The 16197-nt window shown below is 38.2% G+C and overlaps 2 long non-coding RNA genes across 4 annotated transcripts in view; one reads left to right on the top strand and one right to left on the bottom strand.

Annotated features, from left to right (window-relative positions):
- LOC145972576 (uncharacterized) overlaps window positions 1-16197 on the top strand; it is a 169542-nt gene that overhangs the window by 29749 nt on the left and 123596 nt on the right. For all 3 annotated transcript variants that reach the window (XR_014439213.1, XR_014439212.1, XR_014439214.1), the window contains exon 2: window positions 14275-14400. This is a non-coding gene — a long non-coding RNA (uncharacterized LOC145972576). The remainder of the gene's footprint in view (window positions 1-14274; window positions 14401-16197) is intronic.
- Window positions 1-16197, bottom strand: part of LOC145972577 (uncharacterized) — a 111048-nt gene that overhangs the window by 28085 nt on the left and 66766 nt on the right. The gene's annotated exons all lie outside the window — the stretch shown is intronic.

The following is a 16197-nucleotide window of genomic DNA, read 5'->3' as shown; positions in this document are numbered from 1 at the left end:
GCCACGCGTAAGGAAAAGGCATATTATGTATATTAGGGGTGTCGAGGATCAGATAGCCAGGCATTTAATAATGCTGTTCCTGTCAAAACATACAGTGAAACCAACTGAGGGTATAATGTAGATAAATTACTCTATAGAGAGTGAATGAGGGACAAAGGGTGAAAAAGAGCGCGAATCGAAGAAGGAGAGAGGGAAATATCGGGTGTGAGCATAACCCCTCTCTTCGACCCTCGTCTCGGCTATTACTTGTTACCATCTCGATTGTACAGGGGTTGTTTTAATATGAAATCGACGTCTAGACTGAAGTTTTATGCCTAACTGTATAAACATCATCTCGATCATAAAATCGTCAGATATATAAAAACTTTAAGAACAAGCTTCATGAATTCATTTTTAGTAAATCTTTTAATGAAAGAATAATATTATAATATATATTTATTATAACATTAAATTTGAGAAGAAATATTTTATTTAAAATATTTTATATGTATACATTTTATAGTTAAAAAATGTTTTTCTAAATCTCTTAAAATTTAGTAAAATTTAAAATATTTCCTACTGAATAGGGGACGATAAAGTAAAATATATATATTTCTAAAATATATTATATTGATGTTGAAAGAGATACTTTCAAAATATTACAAAATTATTTTATATTATCTAAAAAATATTTATTATAAAAAATTAAAGTTAGAATGGAATTTTCTAAATAATTTTAAATATTTTCAATTGATTGATCGATGGCTATCAACTCTTGTTGTACATTAAACATTTCGAAATTTAGAACTAGATTGAATCTGATTGTGGAGAATTTTATCTGTTATCTGTTTTGTATTATCATTCTACGATATACCATAAATATAAAAGACTTAGTAATTAAAATAATACGGCGTTATTGTTATTGTCATTGCATGGCGATTCAATTTTTTCCAAGTTTTTCCAAATAGCAGCGGAACATTGCAACGTTTCGAGTTAGTGCCGTGATGTTAGTTTTGACCAAATATTTGTCGATGGAAATGGAACCTCGGATAGTCGGTGCTATTGATTGATTTTTTATTTTGCGTTGAAATCTAATCCCGATGTTCCTTTTCAAAATTTCCGTTATTTATTCTTCTTTCTTGTAGTGACATGGACAGACATGATATAAAATATATATCGATTATAATAGTTTTATTAAAATTGTAAATTTGTGGAATTTTATTTTATAAACAATTATTGTTCTTTTTTATAGACACTGAGATTTTATTTGCATAAAAATGATATAAAAAAGGACATTTTTGAATTATAGTATTTTTTTATTTCTTATAAAGAAAAAAGATAGAGATTTTTTAAATGCTTTTTTATTTAAAGTATGAACGAAATTTTAAAGTTCATTTTGCTATTCGATTTAGAAAATATTAGTAGTATTATTTTGTTTTAAAAGAGAAATGTTAAGACATATTAATAATTGTACGTTATATATCTATATATAAAATTAGTTAATTTATAGATATAATGATTTTTTATCTACATCTTTATCTATCTACATCTTTATCTATCTATAGGTTAAAAAATATACTTCTTTCTTCTCAATTATTCTATATTTTTATAAACAGCTTTTTGTAAGAATTATTTGCAAATTCAGGAAATATATATATATTAGATTTGCAAGAAATTCTGCAGCCTTATACGTTTAGCAATTCTGCAAGTCTGGGGTAGCCGAGCCGAATATGTAATCAGGCCGCGCAGCACGTTAGTACAACTAATTAGTCGGGTACAACACACACAATGCTCGGATAATATTATATTACTGCGGAGTGGCGAAGAATGGCTGTAGCTGCCGCACCGGTTGAAGACCGAACCAGGGTCTCGGCGCGTTGGATGAGCAGAATTGAGCTACTAAGTTATTCACGTCGCACTCCAGTCATGCTCGACGCGCCCGACCAGACAGTTCCGCGAGAAAGCTCGCGCTATGGTAGCTTGAGGCCAGATTGGCGGATAAGAGCGAATTGTCGAGTCGTTAAAGCTAGTTTTCCCGTAAAGACACATTCTTCGTTTCTCCATTTTCACTCGCGATTACAAATCACCTCGCTAAACCTATTTTACTGTTCTATGTGTATAGACACTTCTCCATTTTTGACTCATTTCTCAACCATAATTTGCAATAATGCTTATTTAGCTTATTTAGCTTGATATTATAGATTTGCAAAATTACTCTGATTATTTCAGGAAAATAAGATTGATCAAATAATTGAGTCATAATCAATCACATTAAAAATCATTGATGACAACATACAATTGCTTTTATTAGAAAGATGAATTTAAAATACATAATTTATATATACAATAATTATATTATATAGGAGGTATATATATTTATAGAAGAAAAATATATATATAAAAATAGATAAATAATTATTAAAAAATAAAGGAACAGAATGTTCCACCTCAATATGTCGATATGATTAAAACAGACTTATTATTTATATCTGTTGATGTATAGTTTTTCGAGATTATATGTACATATATCGTTTGTCGAATCGAACGTATTTCTCCGCCTTTTCCAATTTCGTTCTTAGAAATGGAGTTTCGATGGAGTTGATGAGGTTTCCTCTAGAAAATACACACTCGACGTGGGTATGCCGGGCGGCAGAGATGCAGGGGTAGAGGGAGGGGAAGAGACCAGTCTCAAAGTTTCTTTTTTTTTCTTCGCGGGGGAATGTATCTCGGGGGCAAGAGTGGTACGAGTCAAGGGGTTTGGTCAGCAGCAAAGATGGACCACGCGATTCTATTGGTCAGATGTGATGCGCATGAGCCGTGGGGGGTGAATGAGAAACGACGGCAACCTGCAATATAACCTGAAGAAAGACTCGATCGGAGTCAGGTCACGTAATGTTCCTCCACCTCTTCGGGCTCTACTTTATAACTTCTATTAATCCTTTCGCATCGGGGCTTAGGTTGTCCTAATGAAAAATCCCTTTCTCGCGACTAAATACGGCTATTGTTTCGCCTCTTTGTACGTATCTTTGTATGTAAGACGAAAGAATGAAAAAATCCCAATAATCGTTTTATACTAAATAAATCGCGACATGTGACGATTTTTCGAGAGTTGACCCGAGTATGCTATATCGAACCGAAGTAGCTAACGGAATTCAAATCATTTAAAGGTCTAATTAAATTTCGCCGATTAACAGTAATAATACCACGGGATTACATTTCTTCAAAGAGTTGTCTTGCAGGATATCATCGAGATGGGTGGATTAATTGGGTCAACGATTGCTTAATGCCAGGAATTGCAAATCTAGAGCTGGTAGAGAAGGCAGGACAGATGATCCCCTTCTCGATTCATTCTCGTGGAAAATGAACAGAGAAGTTGTAGCATGAGCCATTGCCACGACATCTGCGCTAATTTCACACCAAGCTGACTGCGTCCAGCGAGCTACCCATCTACCCGAACAGTCCACTAGCCTGACTGACTGCTTCGCCACGGTAGTAGCGCTAATAATCAGGCAAGAGTTGCCGCACGCAATGTCCATCTGAATTGGAAACCTCTGTTTCGAGTTATCGAATCTACCGCAAAGCGTTATTGCGCAATCCTGTTCAAGTGGCCAACCGCCACGATACATGTCATCAATTATATATTTTTATTATACATATATACGTCATATTTTCTTATACATGACGTACTTATTCACTCTGTATAATATATTGTACATGTGTGAGTCACTTTTCTAATATTTCATAGCACATTAAAAACATATAATTCTTGTGATTTTTTTATTTTAGTAATAATCTATAAGTATTATAAACAAATACTTGGTAGTTAATAATTATTTGCTCAATGTATTACTAGTTAATTTCGCGACTTTATGTAATAATTTCAAACAGAGATTTTGGTGTAATTATAATTATAACAATAATATAATTTATTTTCGTTATATATTGTTTTTCGAAAAAGCTATTATTAATACGAGAAATAAGGTTTGTTTAATTTTCCTTTTTACAATTCACCTTTTAAAGATATTTCTACAAACATTAAGTATATAAAAGATTATGATCCGTTACTTAATTCAAATGAGATAAAAAATTTGCGTAGAAAAAAATAGTAATGATCCAATATTACTGTAGCAAAAGATTAGATTTTCACTGATCCGTATTCGTCGAGTATTATTTTCCGCAGCATCAATTTTTGTGTCTGATCGCGGGGAGTCGTTTTTTGCCGTGAACGAATTCGAGGTGGAGAATACATTTCTTTCGTTATTGAAGAAAACACCGACAGCGCTATAAGTTACCGACGAATATAAGAAAAAGACAGACGGCAAGAAAAGGGGAGGCAAGGTGGCAGCCGAGTGGTACGTGCATCAAGGAGTTTGGGTCCTGACATATAATACAGAATCGACAGTCAATGGGTTCGTGAGTCTGACAGGGGGAGCAAGAGCGCGGGCGGCGGATGACGGGCGGGGGGAGGGAGGGTAACAGGAGGATACGACGAGATGGCGCGGCGTAGAATCCGGCTAGGGAACGAGGGGCGGAGGGGACCCTGGCCGGAGGTAGAGGAGAGGAGAGGGTGGTGGAACAGGAAGCCACCCCCTCGAGGTTCGCTCGTGCCGCGCAGCACAATATCGCGGCAACATAACTCTTCTCCCCTCGTTCATTCCCCGCAACCCAGCGGAACGGCAGAAACATCAACCCTCATCCTCCTCGTCGGGTCGCTTTTCCCCGCGTCCCTCTCTTCCCCCGACCGCTCTCTCTCTCTCTCTCTCTCTCTCTTTCTCTCTCTCCCTATTCTCATCCCTCGCTTTCGTCCTCGCCCTCGCCGGAGAGCGCCCGACCGCCTCTCTTGTCCTCTTCCTGCCCCAACTTCATCCCCGGGTCCCCCTTCACACGCGCGCGCCAGGCTTCATCCAGCTACACCTCCGCGTCCCGCCCGCTTTGTTTCAATAATACTGTTTATATTGGAACGCGAAGCATTGATCTGTTTGCGCGGCGACCGCTTCGTGTCCGTCGCGTTCCAAGATGGACATATCGTACATATAGGAGGGAAGAAGGGGAGAATCTGTAATTCCGATGTATTTGATACGCATCGGCACAATTGAGTTGGACAAGAAACGATACAATCGGCGATCATTATTAAACTTTATAGCAAGATGTTAAATAAGAGTAATGTGATATAATAATGTAATACTTTATGCACGCGCATACGCATGTGTATATAATTCAGGCTGCAGTATATTGTTGTCCTGATGTTATGACACATTTTGACAAAAATATAAGCTTGTTTTCAAGAGCGACAATATGTAATCGTAAGCAAGCAATTTCATATCTTCACACGCAATTCACGCATTATAAGTGCTGTGAAAATTGCTAATAAGAATGAATATTATTTTCTATCCACTACGTTTGTGTTTATAAAAGAAAAAATAATTTGCTATTATTATTATATTGATATTGCTTGCGTTATAATAAATTATTAATATGATTGCAATATTAACGGAACGCTTTCTTATTTTTGTGATAAATAAATTTCTGAAAACTAAAGAAATAAATACTTTTTTCCATGCAATATATATTGAAGCGATTTTTATATTACTAGTGAATGGTTTGAAATAAATCTTGATAATACCGTGAAGTGGTACGTAGGGTGTCCCTGATTCATCGCCTTTCCTTTTAATGGGGATACTAACGGTCAAATTAAGAAGAATGGCGATTGCTACAGTGTTAAGGGACTCGACAATCTCTGAATTACAATTAATTCCAAAACTAAGATTTTAATAATTAAAAAAGTTCAAGAGTATCAATATAATAATTTTGTGAGTTTTTAGAGAATTTTAAAAGGAATATTTTAAAAGAAATATTTAATAGAAGCTCTTTATAAAACACACAGAAATCTTTCTTTAATAAATTTAATTTTACTTTGCATAATGTTCTAGAATTAAATAGAATGAAGATCATAAAAAGATAAATGAAATAATTTTGGTAAAAGATAAGATTATAAAATTCCTATATTTCCAAAATAGTTATTTTGTAATGATAGCAGCTATATTTTCTTCAGAACAAATGGTTGTAGAAAGAAACGCCGTGTCCGCCATTGCGCAAAAAGTCATCTGCTTTTGAACGGGCGATATCATTTTTCTTGATCATGTCTGTTAGGGTACCTTGCTGAAGGGTGAGTCGGAGGGATACTGAGGGTCGGACCCTCGATGCTGAGTCTTACATCTTCCCGACTCCGCCTTGGCTCCAGCTTTGATCAGCCCACAATCCCAAACACCCACTATTATGGACGATCAATCCGAAAAATGAACTCAGTAATTCATCCTAGAAAACGATTACCACGGCATGATTATCGAACTCTCTCTCGTACTTAATCTAGCATAGTCATATAATCTAGCGTAATTCTCTTTCTTTCAAAGTAAATCTATTTTTTCTTTTGCGTCGAATGTCTTAATGTACAATCAATTACAAAGAAAGTGTGTAACTAGTATGTGTAAATTATTTCTTTTAATTATAACGTAAAGATTTATGACCATATTTATTAGATATTGCCTTTAATACTGAATGTGACCATGCAATATCAAGGAATGTATTGCCTTAATATTAAAATTTTATTGAATATCAACATGATAGGAATTAAGTTTAATAACTTAAATACAAATATATATTTATAGATGCCATTTTTAATTGTCGTCAATTGCTGTCAATGCAGTGAAATATCAAGTATCAGGAATATTCTACTTACTACTTACATTTTCTTAGCAACTTTCATTGCCGAGACGAATCGTAACATGACGGTCTAAAGAGGGACTGTAACGAGGATGACCACATTATTCAGGACGCGTTTGGAACAACATGGCAGCGGAAACCTGGGGGATGCTGTGGGAGGGATAAGAAGGGGAGAGCAGCAATCTTCTTGGCGCGTCTCTCCCATGCAGCCAACAATCCGCGCCGATAAATAAAGGATTGGCTGCTCCTCGGTCAATATTGATTTTTAAATTGACCGCCGAGCGAATCCGCGCCTTCCCGCTGCCTCTCGCGACAAGGGAGAAAGAGAAAGAAGGAGAAAGAGAGAGAAAAGAAAGAGGAACAGAGAGATGAGAGAATTCACCCTCGAACTCGCGCACGTTTATCTATGTGTCCTTTCGCTCGTTGTGTATATATATATATATATATGTATGTATGTATGTATGTATATGTGTGTGTGTGTGCGCGTGTGCGTGTGCGTCTGTGTGTGTGTGTCACCGTGCTCGCGCTTACCTCCTCGCGGACGAGTGTGTACACATTCGGATAGAAATTCAGACCGCTACCGCACCGGTTGCCGGTATACATGGAATTTGATTATAAATAAATGCGAGCGGGGGTGAAGCCCGGAGCGAGTCCAACCAACCATCTCGCGTGGTGCACACGGGGATGGAAAGTGGGTAGAGAGAAACGGAAAGGCTCGGGACGAAAACGGGAGGAGGAGGAAGCATTGGGGGGGGGGATCGGGGGAGGAGGGAAGGAGGGAGGCAGGGGTGCAACTAGGGTGGCGGTCCACTCCGTTGCATCCATAATGCAGAGACACGGTGTGTTTGCGTTCCCCTAAACATCCCTTGTGTGTTTTCGGATACTCTTGATGCCCGGTTTGTCTCTATACCCGGAGTTTCCACTACGAAATTCCGTTATCACTCCTATGCATGTATATATCCGCGTCGTTCACGGAGATTCGCTTTTGAATTTTCGACGGTGGCTATTTCGGCAGCATGCACTATCGTATTCCATGGTCGATGTGGTCGTGCCGCGAACGTCGCGGCTCGAAAATCGCACGAAAGCGAAACAGATTGAGCCAAGTGTGCAGATTTCGAACAGAGTCGGAAATGACGAATTACAAACCAGCGGTTTCGCGGGGATATTTACTTGTATTTATTCAATACTTAATCTGTGTATTTTATAAAGAAAATTACTTAAAAAATTTATTAAGGAGCACTGTGTATAATTCAAATAATGACAATTTTATGGAACAATTTCTTATATAAATTTCATATATTTTAAAATTGTAAATAGATTTACCTACATTTTATAACAGATCAGTATGAGATTTAATATGCTCATTGTATAGAGCATTGAAACGTATGTATATTGCACGTACACAGCCTGAAAGAGGGCAACTAGCTTATCGAGGATATTCACCGAGAATCGGCGCAAAGGGGATCGCACGCAAAACGATTAAAGATTCTTTGATGTTCTCCTAAAATGTTCCCGTTGAAAGGCTAACGTGTCTCGAGCAATTTCTGCAGGTGAGGAGGTTCTAGATTCTCGCACGCAGGGGGTCGTACGCTTCATTTAATTGTGGGTATTTGAACTTTACGGGGAAACTTCTGAACCCGCTTAATAACTTGGGGAATCCTTACGTATGCCTTAATGTTGAGTTAGAATATGTAAATTGAATTGCGCGACACCGCATTGGCAAGCGGGATTAAAGTAAAATTGTATACAAACATACAGTCTTTTCGATTATTAATGAGAAAAATTTAATTCCTAATAGTTACATATAATTTAATTAAATGTGTCGAATCGTGAGAATTATTCTTATGATATTATTCTTATGATAGATAAAAGATAGTTTTTTTTATTTTTTCTAAGGATATTTAATATTTGTCGATTTCGTAACTGCAAGTAGCATTACTATGAATTGACTACTTCTCGATGTAATGGTAAGAAAATAAAAGTACGAGAAATATAAAAGTTGACAATACTTTTATCAAATGGAAAAGAATGTGTGATACAATTTGTTCTAAAATATATTATCCATCTATTTTTTTTTCTTGTAATTGATTACATTATCATATATCAATTAAATATCACAAGAGTAAAATTTTTTATTATTTATTAAATATTTTAATGAAGATACTTTTTACCATTATGAGAAAATTAATGTCCCATTATTTTCCATCTACATAGAAATGTATTTTGCTAAATGAAATAAGCAATTGTTCTCCATTTAAATTCCCAAGATTTGGAAACGTCTCGTAACGAGTCGAAAAGACGGATAATGTTGCATTGTTACTGGTTTTTCTTCGCCGCGTCTAAGGAAAGACAAAGGTGGAGGTGGGAATGGTAGATGTAAGAGCACAGATAGAATAGGAGGAATATCCCTGCGAACGCGGGAAGAAAGAAGCGGACGATCGCGCGTGTGTGCATCAGGGAGGAGGAATGGCAGAGTAGAGAGTAAAACGGGGAGCGAGAATGGCACGGGGATATATACACACACGCGAGGGTGCGCGGACGCTCTCGTATACACATACACACGCCCACATACGCGCGCGCGCGCGCGCACACACATACACGGAGAAATTCATCCCTGAGAATCGAGGCTGTGTGTCCACTAGTATGGCGGCTGGCCGCTCAATGCACTCTCCACCCCCGAGCTGACCGACGCCGGGCGTCGCGGCGGCCAGCCCCTACACGCCCGTTGCCATAGAAACGCGCTGTCATTAAAGCATCGCCTTATCATAACCGACGCGCGTCCTTTCTCTCTCTCTCCCTCCTCGGCCGCCATCTTTACACCCCCTTTGGGCTATCCCGTTGGGGAACCAGAGGCTGCTACAACCCACTCTCTCCGCCGCGTTTCTCACCGCGTTTTCCTCCCTTCCTCATTCGCCTCTCGCTCTCGCTCTCTCTTCCTCCTCCTCTCTCTCTCGCTACGTTTTCCCGGCAGCGGCGGGCACGCTGTCCACGTTTCTCGTTCTGTCTTACTTGCTTGCGGCAAACGGTCGCGTGCGTGATGATGGAGATGGTGGGGAAGGCGGAGGGCGGAAGTTGGACGACGCGACGGATCCTTTCGCCCTTCGGGCGACGTTCTTGCGCTCCGACTAGCGCTGGAGCGCGAGTTATACGACTACGAGTTTCGGGTATATTCTAAATTGCGTCGAAATAGGATCTTAACAGACAGCAACTATCTTTCTGTGTTTTCATAAGGTTTAATGTACATTCGCGATTATAACAACCTGAGCAAGCTAAGCACAAAATAAAAAATATAGAAAAGGGAGATATATCTCGTAATAGATGGTTAATAGAAAGTTAATAAAATATTTAAAAATAGATACTTAATAGACAATTAATATAAATATATAGAGAGAAATACATAACTTAATGCTTTGAAAGTTATTTTAGAAAGGAATTGCAAATAGGAAACACTTGTCAATAGCAAGCAAATTAAGCTCGTATATTTATGGAATAAGGAAATGAGTATGTCAACCTTTCTAATGATTTCAGAAATCATCGAGATAGTTATATTTCTATTATATTCTATTATTTCTTTTATATTTCCAATTCCTATTTTTTTGGAAATTAGTTAAAGTTTACATTTTTAAATATTGTTCTTTCACATTTTAAAAGTACTTTCGTATCAATTTGATGAAATCATTAGATTGAATGAATAATTTTTCTTATGTTTGCCCCTCAATAAAATAAATTGACGAATTCTCCCGTTACATCTACTTTTCCATATGTCTCGTCGAAACATTTCGAAAGATATTTATTTTATTCTGTTTCAAATCACGATCATATACATACGTGTAGCCGAAGATGTCTAATTCAGTCCGAGAGCATTGAACGATACATACAAGTCCGGGTCTAAGGGAGCCTCGTTCTGCGAGGTCGCGCGCACGGCATTGAGCCGGAACTGGAGTGTATTTCTGTGTATCTCATTAATTTTATTCCATATAATACAGCATCTAGCGCGACGCCCTTGACACGACCGTGCGGTTGATTAATGAAGTCAGCTTGCCATTTCAAAAGTGTATCCCTCCCGCGGAATTCGAGTTTGATGTGCAGCTTTTCTCAGAGAATCTTTGATTTATCGTTCCAATAACACGCGAATAATCGAAACTGGCGCGAGGCGCCGCGAACTTTGTGGAGGCATTAGGAATAATTAATTGTCGCTGAAGTCCTTAACGCGACGGTGCGGTGAGTCGAAACAGCGGAAGCGAGCGACCTGACGGGAAGCTTTTTAATGCCAGCAAGATATAATTTATTTCAAGAGATTTAATATTTGTTCGGGCACAGATTTATACTTCGAAACCTTCACATTCTTTTTCTTTTTGACATAATTTCTTCGTATCATATAAAATATTACAATTGACATTACGTCAGTATTCCTTTCCTGTTTGTTGAACTTTAAATAAATTGTACATAAGAATTTACAATTTCCTTATAATTTATAAAAAAAATTCATAGTGTGCATATATATATTTTTCTTTTTAACATTCCTGCAAATTTTTGTGACAAATTAGAAAACAATTATTTATTGATAAAAATGGATGATGATTTTTATATAAAATCTTGCTTGATGTTATGTGTGAGCATCATCGGGATTATAGTGGACTTAAGCGAGAATCGATCTGGCGACAATATTCTAAAGTGATTATGTAGCGAAACGTCGTCGGTGCGCGCGTGCGTGGGCGATGTGTCGGGACATATTTGTCCACGTGGCGGTCTTACCCTTTATTCTCTACCCTCATCCTTCGCCGTTGTGACCCTACCGCCGGGTGACCTATCCCTCCTAACCCTCCTCCCTCCTCCCTCTTACGACGGAGACTCCGGAGTGGGTCGCGAGTCACGGCCCTCTACGGAATAACGAGTCTCATTAATCCAATTAACCAGTAAATAATGGGATAGCATTTTCGTATTTACGAGAGAATACTTGGCCGGCCCTAATGGAGTTTTGAGCTGACTATCAATATATTCCTGCCGGCGCAGCGCGAGGGAACAAAGTACGGGTCAGTCTCTCACTTAGTTAACCGGGCTTCGGAGCCGGGGAAGGTTAGCGTCCTCGGACTGGTTGGAGGACATCGATCTCTCGTTTCCTTCTTAGTTGAATGAATCTGATTTTCAAAAGCATGTCTGGTTATATTTCCACGTCGCCACGCTACGAATTTTTGTCGAAACAGGAAAAGATAGAATTGTCATTGATACGATTGCTGGGGAATATCTTTATACAATTCATATTTGTATCTTATGTGAATACATATATAATCAATTTATAATAAATAATGTATAATCAATTTTATATAAATCAATTCTATCCTTTTTCTTTTTATTTTTTTTTTAGGAATATATGCAACAGTTTAATAAAATTTCATTAAACTGTTGCATATATTGTTCATACATTACATATATTGCTTTACGTATAAGAGGGAATAAGTTTTACTTTTATGTTTAAAAACTATGGATATTTGTTCTGCTATTTTGTTCTTCTCTTTCTTTTCCTTTTCCTTTTTCTCTCAGATATTTAGAAGCGCTATATATAGCGACGTTCGATGTGTTGAGATACGCTTTCTACAACTTTTGCAATCTATCTCGCCACCCACAAGAATCGATACGTAAATACTAGACTACTCGTCGTAGACATGAAACTTCTCGTGACGTAGTTTGGGAATTTTCTGAATTTATCGGACACTTTTAATACAGTTCTGATTATTATTCATAATTTAAATGCATTTGTATATTTTTACTCGCTTTTTCCGTATATTTGAGATTTATATCTTTAATTTTTCGTGAAAAGATTATTTATATTTCTTGTCACTTGAGTCGTCGCATAGAACGTTATTTACAATATTTTATTTTTTAAAAATATTTTAGTTTATATTACACAGTATCATATTAATACATATGAAGCAGAATCTCGTTCCAAGCATTACGTAGGTAGCGTAGAGTGTAAATTTTTAACTTTGCAACTCGCGCAGTCGATTTAGCCTGAAGTTTACTGATAAAGTCGAACAGCGGGTTGCAAATAGTGAGTACGCGATGCCGGGCTTAATGAAAATTGTTTACACCCTTAATGGTAATCTTTGAGCAAAATTGCTTTCGCTCTTGCCCCGCCGCGTCCGCGGAAATTCTAGTACGTAACTGATATAGAGAGAGGGAAGCTCTGGATCTCGCGCGCGGAGCACATTCGGCGCACGTTTCTCCTTTAGATCTGGGGAGCGTTAAGGATATCTATTTGTGTCGCCCACTAGCTGGAAGCAATAGAAATTACAGCGGACCACGTTCTGGGTTGGCTCATGATTTGCATATTCGTTTGAAACAATATCCTCGGGTGAGCGCGGCGGTAGGTCGTTTTAACGCGGCAGGGGCGCCGGCAGAGTTGGAGGGAGAATTTGTCGCCTTCTACGAGGACAGAGGGGAACGGATGGGAAGGGGAACATAGAAAGAGACATGGCAATGGAAGGGGGCAAGGTGGTGGCGGTGTTCGACTGTTTCAATTAAAATAAGCATACGCCACTAGCGAGCCAATACCGACCACCTTTTTCGCTTGCTCTCCGTCTCTCTCTTTCCCCTCTCAATCACCCATCAGCACCCTCCTTCTCTTATTCGGGAAGATCGAAAAAAGTTATCCCTCGTCCGGGTGTATTACTCAGTGTCGTCGAGATCTGAATGCGAAAGCAGCCGTTGAAACTTGATGACATTAATAAACGTTTCTTTGCGATCGATAACACGATTTATTGGCAGACATGAGCACAATCGCCGTTTATTTCTCTTCCCCTTAAAAATTAAGGAAACGTTTCAAGGCGAGATATTAATTTTGCATCATTTTCGTTTATTAACACGCGCTCGTACCAATATTCTGCGATTTAAAATATATTCTAGACGTCTGTTGGAAGACATGTATCTTTGAAATATATAGCGAGAAAACGAAGGCGACAGTCAATTGAACTAATATTTTCAAACATCTGCTTCTCTTTCGCCTACTCTCGATGCTTCTGCGCATCCTCTTCCCGAGAGAACGTGTACATATAAGATACTTTAAATGGAAAATCGAAACGCTTTCCAGATAACTCTCCTTGGGTGAGAATGTATTCAAAATGGCTGCCGGGCGGGCGGAAGCGTTATGGATAGGAAGAAGGTGGCGGTAAATCCCCTATGATGATACGAAACATATTCTACCTTTAAGAACCCGAAAGCCGCTCCCCCACTTCAGCTATAAAATAAAGTTTATCGTTTTCATCCCTCCTCAGTTCTTTGAAACTTAATCGAAGATGGTGGATGCGGATGTGCGTAAAGAAGATCCTTTTTTATCTCTTCTTCCAGTGCGATGAAATTAGTACTGACTTATACTGAGCTGTGAAACGTAAATGATTAAAATTTGATAAATTCGAATGAGATAAAAAATTATTAGAAAATAAGAATTACTTGATTAGATAATAATTAGAAAAATTTTAAAATATATTATATAAAATTATATTAAATAAAATTGCTTAAAATGCAACTTAGTTGGTGTTAAATAAAAATATATAACAGCTATTACATACTTTGTTACAGATAACAATATTGAAGGAAATTGTTCGAGTGCATCAATTTTTCATTTAAATCTATTACACCTACTGCATCCTACTGCAAACTGCGTAAATTGCGTGGGACGCCAATAAAAAACGAGACAATATAAGGGTAAGTAATGTCAAATTGCATGCTTCCATCCTTTTTTCCATTCTCTTTTACATTATAAAACTCAATTAAAACCGTCGCAGATTTATCACATTATTGAATGAACTCAATATCACATTATCGACAAATTTGAAGGATCGTCCTTTATTGCGTCGCTATAAATCACGTTGAAATATCTAGAGTTAGTTTTTCCCCCCTTTTTATAATACTATCTTGACTATAGGATTAAAAGTAACTTATATATATGCAAAATACTTATGCGAGATAAACGGATTTCCCCAGATCTTTATCATGTTGCATAAGCATATATAAAAATTAAGTTCGTTTTCTGAAAAATAAGATTTTGGTCTTCAAAAAGCATGAAGAAGCTTACAATTAAAATATTCTTTAAGTGTAGCTCAATCACATTTATTATTCAGAAATAAAAAGTTATATACATACATATATATAACGATTAGAAAAGCAGCTTACTTAGGTAACATATAGATAGCGCGTACTCTCCAGTCGAGCACGGTACGATCAGAATGCGCCTTTTTTCTTCACGGTGTTACTCTTCTCGTTCGCTTTTAGCGCTTCGTAGTAACGGCATCGTTGAGCCGCGTAAAGGATAATCCTCGATAACGATGTCGTACATTCCGAGAACGACGTCAAAGGGTGGATCGATATGCATTTTATACGTAAGGCCGACCACATTCGTTTCGTATTTGCTTTTGTTAGAAACATCGACGTTAGCGCGTCGACGGACGTAACGTGCGAACTAATGCCATCGCTTCGCACGTGCTAAGCGGACACGGAGATGCGGGACCGGAGATGTATCCATCTATCCAGAAAATAATCTGGAGATAGCATCTTCTCCCATGTTGCCGCGTCCATAAACGACGAAGTAGTGTCATTTTAGGGTTGACAAGAGTCAGGGAGGCGAGAGAGGGAAGGATGGAGGGAGGGGGCTTTCACGACGAAGCGTTCGGAGAGATTAAAGATTATTTACGAGATGACGATAACGTTTTTAACGATAACATCTAACGATCGGCCTTGAAAGGGGAGAGACCCACCAACCGTTTTCACGACAGACCAAGCGGGAAATGCCGCTCGTCACGATGCATTCATTTATCTATTGGCTGGTGCCTTTGACAGCCGCCCGGCTTCGATGCTGGTGAAACGTTACAACCACCAACGGAGATAGTTATTAATTGTCACAACCACAGCGCTTGCTGTAAGAAACTTGTCCTCTTCCGTGTCTGCTTTCAACCAACATCAATTAACTTCAACCGTAATTTAACTTGCTTTTCTTGATTTTCATTTTGAAAAGAAAGTTGAAATATGATTAAAATTCTGACAGTAGAATAAAAAAAAAACAGAGATTCTTATTAAGCATTAATTTTTGTCTGTATTTTCGCAAATTAATAATTTGCCAAAGTATCAATATAATAATCTATCAATTGTAAGATTCGTATAAATATTGCATTCCTAACGTCACTCAAACGGAATTCCTTCATTCGCGACCAGCGTAGACTCGATCGAGGAAGGGATGTCATGAAGCAAGGGAGGCGCGAAAAGGGATGACACATAGAGAGATGGTAGGAGACCTCTCTTCTACGCCGGAGAAGGAAGAGAGGGGAAGTGTTGTTATTTACGGTATTTAGATAACCGGCTTACGTAGAGGGCCCCTCTCACACCCCCTTCCCTCCTTCCTCCCCATTGGTCGTGATCGCGCGCCCGAGATAGCGCCGGCACGTCACCGTAGCCGGCAACCTGCGAGAGCGCGAGGATCCGCGCGCATTCGACTTGTAGATTATTATA

The sequence above is a fragment of the Camponotus vicinus genome, unplaced genomic scaffold (assembly GCF_025532165.1).
Source record: "Camponotus vicinus isolate PSW18456_S1 unplaced genomic scaffold, iyCamVici1.0 SCAF_5, whole genome shotgun sequence".
In the NCBI taxonomy this organism is placed as follows: Eukaryota; Metazoa; Arthropoda; class Insecta; order Hymenoptera; family Formicidae; genus Camponotus; species Camponotus vicinus.
The sequence above is the reverse complement of the archived record's forward strand: the minus strand, read 5'-3'. Positions and strand labels throughout refer to the sequence as shown.